Source organism: Ovis canadensis, chromosome 3 (assembly GCF_042477335.2).
Source record: "Ovis canadensis isolate MfBH-ARS-UI-01 breed Bighorn chromosome 3, ARS-UI_OviCan_v2, whole genome shotgun sequence".
In the NCBI taxonomy this organism is placed as follows: Eukaryota; Metazoa; Chordata; class Mammalia; order Artiodactyla; family Bovidae; genus Ovis; species Ovis canadensis.
This window is the reverse complement of record NC_091247.1, coordinates 7,917,564-7,928,909: the sequence shown is the minus strand read 5'-3', so window position 1 is coordinate 7,928,909 and position 11,346 is coordinate 7,917,564. Positions and strand designations below refer to the sequence as shown.

Below are 11,346 nucleotides of genomic sequence, written 5' to 3'. Positions count from 1 at the left end.
GCAGGAAGACATACTGCTGGGAAAAGCAGGTTCTCCACGCAAGGAGAGGTGCCCTGAAACTTGCCAGGGCCACACTCCACAGCATTTGAGGTCATTTTCTAGCTTGAGCACGTTAAGGGTCAGGGATGGATGACCCGGGCTCAGACCCAACACCACCCAGCTGCCCCCGATGCCAAGGCAACTCCTGAACCCAATTTTGAGGAAATAAACAAATAAACCCCACTATCTCAGAAGATTTGTCTTTAATGAAAAGGATTCGTTTTCCAAGTTCTGTTTCCCAAGCCGAGGCGATTGCCCGGCTGGAGCGCATCATTCTGGACGCTTCTCTGACTCCAGCAGCAGCTGGAGGAAGCTCAGCCCATCGGTCGGTCTGAAGGAGCTGGCGGGAGGGGTCGGTTTATTGGAGATTTAGGGGTCGATTTGGGTTTGTTTTGGGGGTATTGGCAGGGGAGGCTAGGTTAGAATCAATTCAAAACGAGTTAGCAAGCGCAGTCCGCCGGCATCTCCTTTCGCCCCCGACTTCCTGCGGCTCCGGCCGAGGACGAGCTCTCCGGACCACAATTGGGCCCCACCGTGGCATGCCAGCTTCGTTCCCGGCCGAAATTTGAAAAAGGGGGAAACGACGCTGTCGGCTGGAGGACCCCGCCAGCCAGGACTGGTCACCCGCAGAGGAGGAGGAGGACGAGGATGAGGACGACGACGAAGAGAGGAGGATGGCGGCGCTGGTGACAGGGACCGGCGTCCCTCCTTTGCGCGCCCAGCCGGGGCCGCGATGCTCGCGCTGGGGCCAGCCAGCCGCCACCCGAGGGGTCTTGCCCGCGCCGAGCTCGGTTCCCTGCGGCTCCCGCCCCTGTCGCTTCCAGAGCTCAGCCACAGATGTCCAGCCACAATTCTCGGTTGGCCGCAGACTCGTACAAGAATTGCGTTTGGACAATCAGTGGCGAAGCCCCTGAGTTCAGGGCCCCGGTCTCCTGCGGGGTTCCGCTTCGCTCCTGTGAAGCACCGGACCAGATCTCCGGAGCTGCGCGGACCTCGCAGACGCTCGGCGGTCGCGGCCCATCCCGCGGTAAGGTGGACTAGCAAGCACGCGGATCCCGACCCTGCGTGGGGATCCTCGTCGCCCCCGGCGTGAGTCTCCTTCGATCGCGGCCCGGGGTCCCTAGAGTAGCCCGCGCTGGGTCTCTGCGCCGCCCCAGGTTGGGGGAGTCTCCTGTGTCAGGCCTGGGGAACCCCGACTCCCCTCTCCCCGCCCCCAGCCTGGGCTCCCCGGGTTCGCTGGGAATCCGGAAAACGGGGGCCCGAGGCGGGGTCGCGTTTCAGAACCCGGGGTCCGGGCTGCTGCACCGGTGGGTCTCCCGCCCCCGCCCAGCCCCGCGCACGCACCGGCTCGGGCGCTCTCCCTCCCTGTGGCTGAGTCGCGGCCGGGGCGCCGGCGGTGGCAGCGGCGGCGGTGGCTGGGACGGCGGGGAGCGCTGGAATGCGCCGCCGGGTCACCTGCAGCGCCCGGGGAGCCGGGCTAGGAGCCGGCGGGCTGGCGAGGCGCAGGGCTGAGCCCGAGCGGGCGCCTCTGGCGGCTCGGGGCCGGGGCGGGCTTTTAGTGGGCCGCTCCAACAATACGGGCCTGGCGCGGAGAAAGGGGCTCGGCTGCAATTGGTACTGGATTTGAATAACGCCACGGGGCCATCAATGGTCATTGTGTCGGCGGGTAATGAATCTCCGCTGTCTCTCGGGCTGGCCAGGCAGCTGCAACCTGCGCTCAGGCAGCTCTTAAAGACATAGCGTGCCCCTCCCCGGGGGCCGCCCCCCCCTGCACCGGCAGGACCCCTCGCCCTCCCACCCCCATCCTGCATCCTAGACTCCCAGTGCCCCGCCTGCTCCCTCGCCTGAACCCTTTGCCCATCGCCCCCTCCCTCCTCCTCGGCCGGGCACCCGCATCTCGGCCCTGCACTCCCATGGACTTAACTTAGGCCCCTGACCTTGACTGAGCTCCCCAAGAGTGCCCAGGGGACCCCAGAATCTTTGAAGGCTCAATCCTGCACCACCACCCCACCCCCACCCCACCCCACAAACATATCTGCATTAAACCTGAGGCGGGAGCCCTCAGGAGCCCTCCTGCCTTAAGCTCGTGCCCCAGGGACCTGAAGCTGGAGGGTGAGGGGAAACAGTATAGAGGTCAGAGGGTCACCCCCTTAAAAGGCTGTGCTGCCGGATAAGGGAGGGGAGATGCAGTCCCAAGCCCCCCTGGCCGAAGATACCATCTCCAGAGACCACACCCCCACTAGGGGTCTGGAGACTGCCCTCCCCAGCCAAGGACAAGGGCTTATTCCAAGGATACCTCCTGGCGGGCTCCTGGATATGTCAGCTCTGCCAGGGATGTGGGGGTGGGGTGGGGGAGCAGGAGGGTGTGAGAGGGGCGTGGAATCTATTCATTCTTGTCTGGTCATTGTTTCTTCCACTAGACAGCCACTCTGGTCCAGGAGGGCAGGGGCTCCGTCTAGGTCTGATATGTGCCTACCCCAGCCCAGCCCAGCCAGGTCTGATGCAGAGAAGGCTCTCAGTCTACAGGGGGACATAGACCCAGTTCCTGGCCCGCAGAGCTCACGCCTAGCCATTCTTCCCTTTCCGCTCTTCATGTACCCCAGTGTTCCCCAGGCACCAAAGCAGCCTCTCTCCTGCCCCTGAAATCCTCTCCTCTGCCCACACTCCGTGGGCCACCACTCAACTGAGAGTCTCCGTTGGTCTGTGTTCCTCACTGGATCAGGAAGTAGGTCTTCCTGATCTTTTTGCGTTGAGAGCCTAGTACAGTGCCCTGTCCCCAGACAATCACTGAATAGCCATCTCTGACTTCAACACGAACCCCATGAATTTCTTGGAATTTCTTACGGAAGTTGAGAAAAAAGGCTTCTGATGAGTAATACTTGTAGGTGAGGTTTTATAGAGAGGGAGCCCTGCTAACCAGGTCTTAATTCCCTGGGAATGCTCTATCTGATAATAATAACTGTGACAAGTGCCTTAAGTACCAAGCATTAAGCGCCTTAAAAGTAGGAGCCTGTTGACTCCTCACAACGACCCTGGGAAGTAGGCACTGTTGTCAGCCCCATTTTACAGAAGAAACTGAGGTTGGTAGCTAAGTCCCTAGTCCCTCGTGTCAGGTGACAGAGCCAGAGCAGGAAGCCAACTCCCACCCTAGATTCCCACCCTTGATGTGAAATATGGATACCTCAGAAGACTTGGAGAGGACTTGCGGAAGTGCACACTCAGAACTGAAACCCAGGAGGCACCCTGTGTCTGTTTATAAATTATAACCCAGGCCCAGCCCCAGACCAGCCTGGCAGAAACACAACCTTGACGGAGAGAGCGAGAGGAGTCTCTGCATGGGTGTCTGTCAGAGCTACTTAAAGCTGTCAGTCCCAGACAGAGGAGGGTCAGTTACCCTCATCCTCAGGGAAACGAAGGGGCCTTGAAGGGTCCTCCCGCCAGTCACTGAAGAGATATTTATAGCCTGCCTACTGTGTGCTAGGCGGGGACTCAGCCGTGGGCAGACGTCCCCGGAGAAAATCCCAGCGGAGGAGAGTGCCAGGAAAGGAGAGCCGTCCAAAGGAGAGGAGGGGCTGGCGAAGTGAAGGCGGGCGGGCGCCGAGGAGGAGGGCAGGGCACCTCCAAAGCCAACAGGAAAAAAAAGAACTTGGGGAGTTCTGAGAGGGAAAGAGCTCTGGCATGGCTGGAGCGCAAAGGGGAAGTGGCGTTAGAGCCCAGATTGACCCCTGCAGGGCCCTGAAGGATGCTGGGAGGATCTGTGATTTTACCCTAAACGCAGTGGGGATCCTGGAAGGTCTGAGAAGTTCAGATTTACATATTTAAAGGTTTGCTGGAGCTGGAGTGTAGCAAGTAAGGGGGAGAGGGGCAGAAGATAGAGGCAAGCTGGCCTACAGCAGAGACCAGTTAGGCTACTGATGGTTTGCAGGTGAGAGCTGGTGGGGGTGCTGAGCTTAGGTAATGACAGAGCAGAGCACCCGCGGCCGCCCCCCCCGCCAGTTCCTAACAGTCCGGTTGACCTCAGGTTACTTGGCAATGAGTCACATTTAGGGAGCACCTGTACTATGTTTATGCTGGTGCCTGGGAGGAGGGGGAAGGGGAAGATGAACAGAGTTTGACATTACCTGTCCTGAAGTATCTCCATCCAGTGGACGGACAGACAGACAGGCACACAGAAAGGAACCAGCCCCAGTGAAAGGAGGAGGGCCACAGGAAAACCCTTTAACTGAAGTTTTAGCAAAATCCTCTGCGACCGTACAGGACTAACTGATTCTCCCAATAGGGAGGAGGTGAGCCAATGTCTGGGAGAGGCAGCATCGCCTTGCGCCTCCAGGCAAGTGAATTCCGACAAACTGAACCTTACTTGTTGCCTCTGTGAAAAGGGGCCATCATGCCTGTTCTGCTTCCCTAGAGATGGTTAGATGGTCACGGTGTTGAGAAAGTCCATATACACCTTGTATTTGCTTGCAGTCAGGTTTTATCGTTATCTTCCAACACACACACACGCACATTCACATTCAGGCTCAAATGTGCACGCAAATCTTCTATCTCTGCTCTCTCCCTTCTCCCTTATTAAGAAAGACCAACTCTCAGGAAGAAAGTGGCAGAGTCACCCACACTGCCAGCTAGGCATGCCCTTCCTACCAGGACTGGCATCTGACCAAGGACTAGACCAGACACTGTGCCCGGCACAAAGGATATGCTCAAGTAATCGAATTGTTGAATGAATGGGTGAATGCTTTATAGGAGTCGTGCTTCAGTGAATGGGTGGATGGACCGACAGATAGATGGATGAGAAAACAGACATTGGGACAGCTGAATGGAAGATAAAGTGAATAAGGAGTTGACTGTGGGTGCATAATATAGCCACTCAGCTGAGGTTTTAAGTGTGGAGCTGGAGGCACTGCTGCGGGGGGCTCATTCAAGGGGGCTTCCTTCACGCTGCAGCCGCGCTTCTGTGCTTCAGAGGCAGGCTTGGGATCAGAGCTTGGCAGGCAGGTGCATAGGAAGCAGCTGTGGCCACAGGTCAGGCTGCATCCCTGTTCCAGATATGTCCACCCCCGAGTCCTGTCCCCGAATGCTCCCATCAGTCCGGGCTTCACTGTGGTCTGGGAGAGAGGAAAGAGCCCAGCGATGACTCAGTGAGTCTCCCCAGGCCAGGCCCTTACCGGCTGGGGGCTCCTACTGCCCTATCCGTGCAGAATTCTCTAAGAGCAGCCAGTGTTCTTACGTGGCGACAAGCTGAGCGGCCTGCCCTGGGAATGAATGGGCAACCTGACACATCCCTAGTCTCAGCAGCTGACGCAGGCCGGCCACTGGCCCCACTCAGAGGGCAATCCTCAGGGCCCCTCCACCCTGCGCGATAGATTGCAGTTTACGAAAGACGTTCTTCTCCATGAAACGAGCAAAGGCAGGAGAGAGAAACCCTCCCCCACCTGCTTCATCCCTTCATGCCGTGCTGCTGTCTTTATTACACGTTGTTGTTGTCGTTCAGTCACTCAGTCGACTCTTTGGCGACCCCATGGACTGCAGCCCACCAGGCTCCTCTGCCCATGGGATTTCCCAGTCAAGAATACTCAAGTGGGTCGCCATTTCCTTCTCCAAGGGACCTTCCCAGATCAGGGATCGAACCCACATCTCCTGCATTGGCAGGTGGATTCTTTACCACTGAGCCTCCAGGGAAACCCTTTATGACACGTAGCCCTCCCTGAAAGCCTGCTATTTACCCACTGTCGAATTTGTCTCTCCCCTGGAAAGTAAACCCTATGTGGACAGGGATCATGTCCTGTTCATTGCTCGTCTCCAACTCCTACAAGAATGCCTGACTCTTAGAAGGCACTAACTTTTATTAATTACCGGGGTAAAGAGATAAATATTAATAGAACGGCAGATATATGGATTATTGTAATCTAGTTCAAAACAACCATATATTAAGTTCCAGGTGCTGGGCTAAACACTTTTAAAAAATATTTATTTTTATTTACTTATTTGGGTGCATCAGGTCTTAGTTGCCACCTGCGGGATCTAGTTCCCTGACCAAGGATAGAACCTAGGCGCCCTGCATTGGGAGTGCACGCTTAGCCGCTGGACCACCAGGGAAGTCCCCTGGGCCAAGCACTTCTCAAGGCTCACAGCTTTGTGAGGAACACTGTTAGTGTTCCCACTGTACACACCAGGAACCCGAGGTCCAGACAAAGGAACAGACTGCCCCCAGGTGCAGAGCCCAGGTTTAGAACCAAGTCTGCCTGTCAGCATAGGCCATGTTCTTAGCCAAGCCACCATCTGACACCCCTATTTCCCCAGCGCCTGGTGATGTTGGAGCCACGGGAAGTTAAAAGTTAGGACTCAGACATACTGTCTGAGTCCATTTAAGGAAATATTCAGAATAGGCAGATCCATAGAGACAGAAAGCAAAAAGTGGTCACCTAGGGATGAAGAGAAGAGAAGTTTGGGGGGAATAGGGAGTGAAAACTAATGGGTGCGGGGTTTCTTTCTTGGGGTGATGTAAAGGTTTGAAAGTTGATTGTGGTGATGGTCACACAACTCTGAATACACTAAAAGCCATTAAACCGCACATTTCATGCTTTAAAAATACGTATTTGTTTGGCTGCATCAGGTCTTAGTTGTGGCATGCGGCATCTCTCATCAGAGTACGCCCAGTCTTCTTTAGCTGGGGTGTGTGCGCTTCTCTCTAGTTGGGGTGCAGGCTTGGTTGCCCCATGACATGCGGGATCTTAGTTCCCCGACCAGGGACTGAACCTACATCCCCCGCATTGGAAGATGGATTCTTAATCACTGAACCACCAGGGAAGTCCCCAAGTTGTACATTTTTAAATGGGCAAATTGTATGGTATGTGGGTTACATCACAATAAAGCTGGTGTTAAGAAAACGGCTGGGGCTCAAGAATCTTCACTTTCTGCCACTTCCCTAGGAAACACATCACATTCTCTCTGAGTCTCAGGTTCCTAAGCCTTTAAAAGGTGGGGGGGGATGAATGTCTCAAGGGGTTAATGTGAGCATTAAATGAGATAATACATGTTATTATTCTCATTTTATCAAGGGGTAGAATTAGGCCCAGAGAAGGGAAGTGACTTGGCCCAGGACGCAGAGCCGGTGGGTGACAGGTGAGGGCTCAGGCCTGGGTCACCCGGCTCTGCTGCTTCCTCCAGCGTTCTGTGGACTGGGTCCCCATTTGTGCACCTGTCCACCTAGTCACCACCACTCGCTTCCGCCTTCCCCTTTCTCTTGGGCTCTGAGGCTCCGTCTCCCCACTGCCCACACCCAGGAGCAGACTGAGGTAGAGAGGTCCCTCCAGAGCACAGCCCTCAGCCTACTCCCCTCCTGGGGCCATGATGCTGTCTTGCCTTTGCTTGTAATAAAGAAAATATCTCAGCTACCCTTCCACCGTTGCTTGGCAACCCCAAAGGGGGTGGGGGGGAGCAAAGGGGAGGAGGGAAGGGGGAGGACTCTGGAGCCAATCTGGAGACAAAGAGTAGGATTTGGGTGACATGGAGCCTGTTCTTAGTGCTAACCTGGCCTGGCCGGGGCGACGGGTGGGGGCGGGGGGCTTCCTCCCACCCCAGTGTCTCACACCAATAAATATGGATTAGGGAAATGGGCAGAGTTTTTCCCACGGGCCTGAAAGGCCGCATCTGACCTTTCTACTCCCTTTATGTACCAACGTGACAGTCAGAGGGAGCAAAGAGCGGGACCCCCCTGAGAAGCCTCCCTCGTGGCCTTCTGACTTGGGGAAACTTTTCACCCTCCTCCCTCCCCCGGGGCCCCAGACCAGGTCACAGCCCATCCCTGCCTGGGGCCCTGGGCCCAGGGATGAGGAAGAGGCTACTCTTCAGGTGGGAGTCAGGAGCTCCCAAGCCTTGAGGGCCCAGAGCCAGGTGTGCAGCCCTGTGTCAGCCTATCAAGGTGCTCCCCGCCCCCAGTGCCCATCCCCTGCTCCATCGCTCCGGCTCTGTGCGCCCCCTGCCCCACCCACCTCAGTGCCGGCCTCCTGCGTGAGGAGCCCTGCTCCCTGCCAGGCCCTCATACAGCCCTGCCCCGCTTCTCTTCTTTCCTGCCCTCACACCCCTCTTCCCCACCGCCTCGGCTCCGTTTGGTTTCCCTCTTTTACTCTTCTCTGGGGTTAGCCCCCCGGCCCCAGTTCCCCCCAAATTCTGCAGTACCCCCCCAAACCAGGAAGCCCTCGAGGACGCTGACATTCCCAAGGGGAAGATGCCAGGAGGGGGTTGCAAACAGAGGAGGGTGGGGGCAGTGATCTCTCTCCCTGGTGCCCTGGCTCCCTAGCCACTGGCCGGGGGTGGAGAAAGGCCGCTCTGAATGGAGTCAGTGTGAAGACAGGAAAAACAAACACCTCCGCCTGAGCCCGTGCTGGCCTGCTGGGGCGGGGGATGTGGAGGGGTGCGGGGGGCAGGATAGGGCAGGGGCCTGGGGCTCCTCTCAGCCTTGCTCCATCCACCCTCTCCGGGTTCCCAAGGGCCCATGGCCTCCTGGACCCCCGGGCCACAGTGTACAGAGAAGGAGTGGGTTCAGGGAACACAGACAAGCCCCCTAGGAGACACCTTTGCCCCAGTCCTGCCCAGCCCCATGGCCCAGCCCTCAGCCAGTGCCCTCCCTGCCCGGCAGATGCCAGGAAAATCTGTGCCCAGGAAGGGCGGGCTGGCACCTGAAGGCCTGCCTGACCGGCCCTTCTCAGCAGCAGGAACTGGGTAGGGAAGTCACCTTGTGCCAGAGACGGCAGCTCCAGCAGTGCCACCCACCTCCAGGGCCGAGGGGACCCCAAGACAGATGCTCTGCCCCACAGGTGAGTGTTCCTCCGGCCTCACAAGCAGGCAGTGAGGGAGTGGGAGGCTGTCCTCTCTGGGGCTCCCGGGAGCCCCATGCATCCCCAGAAATCTGCACCAGTTTCTGTCGGGCTGTCTCGCCCTCTGTCTGCGGTGCGCGTGGCACTGGCAGTTTGGTGAGAGGAGCCAAAGGGTGATTAGGGGAGCTGGAGCTGAAGTCTGCGGATGAAGGGAGGCAGAAGGGGCTGGAGTCTGGCAAGCAGGACTCTTGGATTCCAAGCCAACTTTTTGATTAGACCTGTGGAATCTCCTGGGATGGCCTCCTCTGAACACTCTGGATCCTAAACGACCTTTGGGATGAGCTCAGAGACGGGTAGCAACTCATCCTGGTGGCGGAGTTGGAACTCAAGCCCACCAGGCCCCCTGAGGACGCCAGGGGCAGTACCGTTTATGCTGTGGATGCCGGCCGTGCACAGGTCCCTGGCCGTCCCCCTCCACATACGGTTTGGTCCCTCTGGATTTTTCAGGGACAGCAGTGGGAGGGGAGACTGCAGACAGCACCTCCCAGGGCATCCTTCGCTTTCTGTCCTCTCTCCAGGCACCATGCCCAGGGCCCAAGAGCCCCTGCCCAGGCGTCAGAGAAGTCACAGTCTCTTCTGATGGCCCCTCGGAAGCCATGGTTGGCCTCGGCTTTTCAGATCCCAGAATATAGGGCCCCCTTAGAGCTCAGGGTGTAACCATAGTGCCTCATGCTGTAATCAAAGCCCAACCACTCCCTGGAAAGTGAGGCCAACAGCTGCCTGCCTGCCACAGGGTCCCCAAAGTGCCCACCTTGAGGTGTCCTGCCCTGTGTAGCAGACAGCCCTCACTGAGTCAGGTGCCATTCCAAGGCCTTGTGTGTACTTCGCTGAATGGTCTCCTAGAAGGAGGGTGCAGTTTTGCAGACTGGAAAACCGAGGCGCAGAAAGTGGAAGTCACTTGTCTGTGGACACACTGCTAGGAAAAGTCAGAGCTGGGATTCGAACTCACAGGCTGGCTCCAGCATCCTAAGCCTTTAAATGTCCCCCTGTCCTACCCCTAATTACTAGGAGGTCTCCACTAGAGGTCATTGGGTCCAATCCCCTGCATCTGGGTGTTTGGCCAAGCCAACCTCTGCTCACAGACAAGAATCAATCTAGTTTTTAAAGGCACCTGCTCCAAGGGTGGAATTCCCCCTGGGGATAATCAGACATTTATTTATTCATAGCCTTCTGGCTGGGAGGAGAGGCCCTCCCACCCAGGACTCAGCAGGGTCCAGCTGCCTCGTTGTCCTCTCCTTCCCTCCACAGTAGAATCTATAATCAGATGGGAACCAGCCTTGCCTTGTGTGTCGGCTCCGTAACCTCCAAGCTGTGTGGCCTGGGACAAGCAACTCAGCTTCTCTGAGCCTCAGTTATCCATTGCAGTTATCAACTGCAAACTACGGTTAACGGTACACCTGCTTTGTGAGGTTGGTGAGGATTAAATGATCAAAGGAGATGAAAAACTCTCCTTTCAGGAATCCCGTCTACAGTTCGTTACTAGAGAAGTTTCTCTGACCCTGTCGAACACCAAAAACCCCAAGGAAGAGGCTCACCGTTCTCTCTCGAGTGTGCAACCTGCTCTGAGGGTTGTTTCTGCAACTGCCACTGGCTGTTGATAATTCTCCTCTTCCTTTGGGAGAGTAAGAGGCAGAGGATGCTGCTGCGTGGGCTCCATCATTTAAAAAAGAAAAAGAAGTGGTGGCTTAAAGGTAGCAAGGGGCCAGTCAGTGATCTCAGTGCCTGGCTTCTGTGAAGCGCCCAGAATGAAGTGAGAAATCCTTTTCATGATCATCATCAAAGAGACCTCCCCTGTCTGCAGGATCAGAGCCTCGTCCTTTGAGCCTTATAGTTTAGCCACCTGGTTACAGAGAGAGAAACTGAGGCCCAGAGAGGAGAGGTACTCTCAGGAAAGCTGTCAGGCTCCCTCATTCCCAGTTGGATCCCCCATCCCTTTTCCTTCACTCCTGAGTCCTGCTCTGGCTTTCTATGCCCAGGGTCAGGCCCTGGTACCCAATCCTGCCCAGGCAGAGCCCGGGAGAGGAGTGAACAGAGGTTGGAGGAGTAGGCACAGAGGCCCGGCGCGTTCTCAGACCAGGCTCTTTGTCTGCCGCTTTGTGATGGTAAGCGCTGCTCCTAAATCAGGTCTGTGACACTGTTATTGTTGCCCAGGGCGCAGAGAGTCTAAACTTTTCCCCTGAGGTCAAGAATGTGGCCGGTCCCCAAGCCGCCTGGAGCAGGGGCCTGGGTGGCTGGGGGTGGGGCTGGGGCCTCACCCTGAGCTGGGGCGAGATGTTGGGGGGAGGGGGTCAACGGGAACAAAACGCTTTGAAATGCCTCCTCTCCATCACTGCCAACATTGTCCGCTGCCCGCGGGGGGCCTGGCACCGCCTTGCCGGGGCTCCGGCCCCCAGCCCTGGCCAGGCCTGGCCCGGCATCTGAAAATGGACAG

General features: G+C 57.1%; 1 non-coding gene across 1 annotated transcript; it reads left to right on the top strand.

The window, feature by feature from the left end:
* Positions 1 to 10,356: 10,356 nt before the first annotated feature.
* Positions 10,357 to 10,566, top strand: LOC138438530 (small nucleolar RNA U3). The gene has a single exon (XR_011256447.1). It is a non-coding gene; the product is annotated as a small nucleolar RNA U3 (small nucleolar RNA).
* Positions 10,567 to 11,346: the final 780 nt, after the last annotated feature.